Source organism: Vicia villosa, unplaced genomic scaffold (genome assembly GCF_029867415.1).
Source record: "Vicia villosa cultivar HV-30 ecotype Madison, WI unplaced genomic scaffold, Vvil1.0 ctg.002861F_1_1, whole genome shotgun sequence".
In the NCBI taxonomy this organism is placed as follows: domain Eukaryota; kingdom Viridiplantae; phylum Streptophyta; class Magnoliopsida; order Fabales; family Fabaceae; genus Vicia; species Vicia villosa.
The window spans coordinates 67,493-73,200 of record NW_026706049.1 but is presented as its reverse complement, the minus strand read 5'-3'; positions in this window follow the sequence as shown (position 1 = coordinate 73,200).

Below are 5,708 nucleotides of genomic sequence, written 5' to 3'. Positions count from 1 at the left end.
GACTTCGCCGATAACAGATTTTCGCGATCCATCAAATGCTTTGACAACTACACCACTGAACTTCATAGGCATTCCTTGGTAAGATAAGCGAGCAAGAGTCGTCTTTGGCATCACATTCAAGGAAGATCCGGTGTCTACCAACACATTGGACAAAGAGTCTGACTGACAGTTCATAGAAATGTGCAAAGCATGATTGTGATTTTTACCCTCCTCGGGGAGTTCTTCATCACAGAAGCTTAAATTGTTACAAGCTGTTATGCTGGCTATTATCCCATCAAAGTGGTCAACAGTCACATCATGATCTACAAAAGCTTGATCCAAGACCTTCATCAGGGCTTCCCTGTGGGCTTCAGAGTTTAAAAGCAATGAAAGTATCGAGATCTTCGAAGGAGTCTGCATAAGCTGATCCACAATCTTGTATTCACTTCTTTTGATAAGCTTCAAAATTTCATCAAAGTCAGGATTGACATTAGTTCCACTGGACTGACCAACATCAGTGTTTGCATTACTGACAGGAGTTTCCACAGGATTCCCCACTGGTGTATTGATAGGATTTTGTCCGGTTGCAGGAACAACAGGCTGCTTTGGAGGTAGTGGAGTATACACACGTCCACTTCTTGTTACTCGACTCACATCAGCGATGTTCACGACAGATGAAAGAGTTGGTAAAGGAACTTCTTGTCCATTATTTATCATTGTTGCATTGTAGTTGTATGGAACTGCCTTGTCAGAGTCATAAGGAACATGTCCAGGTAGACAAATGATCAAAGGAGCAATAGGAACCTTCGGCTTGTTGTAAGTAACTTCTATGCGCTCAGGCATGTTGAAATGAGGAACGATGACGTTAACTTTAGGCATTTCCGAGTTGATATCTGAGACTAAAAGCTCATGCGGATAACATCCTATCATGTTAACTTCATCTTCATTCCTATTTCTGTAGATCTGAATAGTACCATTATCCAACAGAACTTGGAGATCTCTTCTCACAATCGAACATCCGTGAGGATCTACACAACATATGCTACAGGAACCATAGTGATGCTGGCGAAAACTCGGCCCTAGACAGAGAGTGGCGTGCATTTGTACCAAATCGGCTCTTGAGAAATTGATATTATAGACTCGGTACGGACCAGGACATCCATACACCATGTTTACAACATGCCCTCCACGATTAGGCAGCGGATTTGCTTGCACATTAGGATTCAAATTTCTGAAAGAGAGGAGATTAGATCTAACCAACCTCTGAATTTCATATTTCAAAGCTATGCAATGCTCAAGATCATGGCCAGGTGCTCCTTGATGATAAGGGCATGAGACCTCAGCTTTGTACCACCATAGGAGTTTCTCAGGTACGGGTGGTGGCGCTTTAGTTTGAACAAGACCTCTTTCAATCAAAGCAGGGTACAACTCTGTGTAGGTCATTGGAATCGGATCGAACTGTGGAGTTCTTTGTACACGATTCTGATTATTGTTAAACTACTGAGCCTGTGGTCGAGGCTGTTGTTGTTGAAACTGCGGGGTAAATCCCGGATTCGGTGCTGTATTAACGGCTGGTGCAATAGCAGCTACCTGTCATTGACGATTGACATTTCCTCTTGGCCTCCCTTGGGATACCATGTCAACACTTTGTTCTTTCTTCTTTTGGAAGCCACTTCCGAACTTTCTGGTTCCGCTTGAAGATCCACCTTCTTTAGTTAGACGTTCGGTTCGGACCCCTTCTTCTAGACGCATCCCCATTGTCATACCCCAAAATTTGCCCACCATATTTGTATATTCAGGCTCAGCTGAATGTCAGAAGCACAAGACTTAATTACATGAACACTCTCCTAATCAACTACTCTCCAACTAGGGTTTTGTTCTTCTCAAAGAGAAATCAATCTCTGATGCCTCAAATGGATCCCATGGCCTCTCATATGACTCATAGTATCTCCATGACAAATTACAAGCTTCAAATCCAAAGATTGCTCAGTCAACTACTCAAATGATCAATAGACGACTAGTTGACCAAAAAGTCAAACTACGGTCAAACCACAATCAAAACTCCTGATTTTTTGTCAACATCCTCATATTGAAGTATCATTCACCATTTGATCAAAAATTGATCATGGTTCATCAAGGAAAGATCAGAAATCGACAAATTCAAAAGTTTCTAAATTAGGGTTTTCATAGGAGAAAGTCAACCGAACTTTGACCAGCCATAACTTCCACATGGAACATCATAAAATTTCAATCCAAAGCTTATTTTGAAGGAAATTGAATTCTCTACAATTTTGTCTCTCACAAGCCAAGTCTAAAAATGCTTCATTTAAGAGATATGGATCAAAACATTATAGGTCCTTCTAAAAGTCAACCAAAAGTCATCTTTTTCAAAAGAGCATACAAGGAGCATGGAAAATTATTTTTACATGGGATCAAAGACATTGGTTAGAGGACTCCTCAAGGTTTCCAAGAAGTCCTAGAACATCTCCATATGATTAAAATTGATGGAGTTATGGCTTGCATAAGTTGGGCGATTTTGAGAAAATGCATGAAATACAAAGTGGAGAAGTTTGAGGTTTTTGAACCTTTGGGCCTAACTTTTGGATTTCAAACATGTCCATGGGTCTTATATTTACCATTTAATTAATCATTTTATTTTTATAATATTTGTCTTATTTATTTGAATTTTTTAATTCATTTAAATATGAATAAATCATTATAAATGTGAAAAATTAATTTTAAATCAAAGATTTGATTTTGTAACCAAATTCAATCATCCAAATGCTCCATATTAGCTGGAAATTTCGTGCAAAGTGGATTGGCAAGAGATTGATACAAAAATAACAACTTTCCAATCTAATTTCAATCAAATTTTTCACCATCAAAGCACATGATTTTATTTGATTTCCTCCAAACTTAAAACCCTAATTCACTCCCTATATATATAGCTAATTATCCAACAAGCAAGGACACGAAATTAGGAGAGGAAAAATCGGACAAAGAGACAAGGGTTTGCGAGGAAGAAAAGTTCAAAGAATAGGGCATAATCGAAACTCACTCTCCATCAAGCTTCAAAGCCAAACAGCCGCCCAATTCAGCTTTTGAGGTAAGGTTGAGTGGGAATGCACAGTTTCTAAGCTTCTATAGCGTCTGCAATATGCGCATCAAACTCCACATATTCATTCATAATTTTTAAAATTCATATTTCATATATTATTGCGTTTTAACGTGGTTTGATGATTTGTTTAAGTTTGTGGCATGAATTAGAGAGGATTTGAGTCCTTAGATCGAAGCTATTACGCACGGATCCTGTGTTGCCATGGTTAGGGCTTAGAAAGGTGGAGCTTCCGTTCACGTGCTTCTAGGCCATGTCCGCCTAAGATGAGGCTGCCATTGAATCCGCAGCATAAGTATTCACCAATCTGGGCTGTTTTTACATGCATCTGACCGTGTTTTGCAGGGATTCATCTCGCATGTCATTAGCTACGAAATTTCATGCAGAATTCGTAGTGAATTTGTAGCTAAATCGCGCCAGAATCATAGCTAAAATTTGCAGGTTTTTGTTGAAGAAGACAAGCCACGCGTAGCTACTGGAATGGCTGGTCAATTTGTCAAACAAAGCTCCTCAATCCGATTGGACGGTCGACTAAGATGTGGGCCACGCGCGCAGGTTTTCTGAATGCCAAAAGATTTAATCATATTTTTACTTTTCACTGCGTTTTGATATCAACTAACTGTGATGGTTCAGATGGCAAGGCACTGAGATTGGTAATTGTGTGGTCCCTGGTTCGATTCCCAGGGGATATAGTTTCCACTTGTTTTTTTCTTATTTTCTCTTCAGCGCAGATTCAACGCAACGAAGTCTTAGAAGACCATGATGCACACTCATCTAACACCGTCGGATCATCAAATATCCAGATCTCACGCCCAGGAAGCTGTGTCCACACCATGGACCTTCAGAAGACTGCCACATTCGATCTGAGCTAAGTGCTCTTCCATTTTATTTTTGTTTATTTTATTACATGGGTTCCTTTTGAATTATTTTCTTTTTATTTTTATTTCCTTTTTCTTTCTTTTTCTTTTATTAAATTTATGTTATTATTTTCATAATAATGATCATTTATTTTATTTTATCGAAAACTCGACTTTACCACAATTTTATCAATAACTATTTCTAAAGACAATAAAAAGTTTTTTTGTATATACTTTGTTAATCAATTAATTTTTAGGTTCGTTAACCTCGATCCATTTATAAACCTTAAAAGCCTTTAGGTTTATTGGTAGGTGCTAAAGCATTTTAAGTTTTGTAAACCTTGTGGGTCACAATAGGTTTTCTTAAATAACCCTTTAGGGTTTATAAACTTTTTTAAGGGTTCCTAATTAATTAGGATTTGAATCAGTAATGCACTAACACTTCTCTTCTTCATGCCAACTTTCAGGGTTAACCAAGATTCTCCGACTATGCGCCGCCAAATCAAAAGCTAAGTTTCTATTTCCTTTTCTTTAAAATATCATTTTAATTTTATTTTTCCTTTACCCTAAAATTAGGGTTTGCCTTCAAATGTAATGAACTTCGCCTACACTCACCCTCTATTATTTTCATTTTAATTTTCAGGGTCAATCAAATCTTCGAGGGAAGATCAAGGCATTCAATGTTTAAAACTAATTATTGATTTCTCTTATTCTTTGCCTTTTAATTTCCCCCATCCCCGCAGGTGTTTATTGTAATAGCGTAGGAATTTATTTTCTGCCTTTAATTTCCGTCATTTTAAACTGCGTGGTTAGTAATCTTAGGGAGTGCAAGCCTTTAACAGAATTAGATCACTAATTACAAGATAACAATATCTGAATTAATCACGTGATTGTGCCACACACACACCTTTAGGGTAATCCCTCTTGTTGCTTTTGTTGCCTGTTGCCTTATAAACCTGTTGCCTCTAAGTATGCTAAATAGTCAAAGTCCCTCGATTCCGAGGATACCTAAAGCAATGTTAACTCCCCCGAGGTTGCCTTATAAAGAATGATTGTCCCTATTGCTAAGGTATCCTTGCATGATGCCTAAAAGATTAATGACTATTATATCCTTCCCTTAGACTACCTGCCCTCTTTATGGCAAGGGACAGTCTTATGGCGAATGATGACTCGATGACCCTTACACATCCAATTGAAAGGCTTCCTACCCTCTTATGGTACGGATAGACCCTTTCGCCTCGAAAAGCTAAAAGAACACATTTTCTAACTTAGGGTAGTTGCTATTAATTGCTTGCTCTAATTCAAATTACTTTTTACACCTCTTTTTCAAATTAAATTCAAAGAGACTACGCTTATTTACAAGCTAAAGTTCTTATTCAAAATCTTTTTCAAACAAAACATTTCAAACAAGTGAGCTAAGCAATTAAGAGCCCATGGAAAACCATGGATGCAAAGGGTGCCTTACACCTTCCCTTTGTATAACTTACCCCCCGAACTCAATCTCTTTCAAAAAAAGGTCTTTCCTGTTCTTTTAGCCTTTCCAAATTGGATAAAATAAAAGTCGGTGGCGACTCTTGCTTACCGCGACATTTCGATTAAAAGGTCAGTTCACCGTATTACAGAACTGGCGACTCTGCTGGGGATTCTTTCGAATTAAAAGAGGGGTTACCTTAAAGCTTAGGATTCACTTTAAAATTGTTTGATTTGTTTGCTTTATTTTTAAAGGCTGTTTTGGGAATATTACTTGTGTGAAAGAT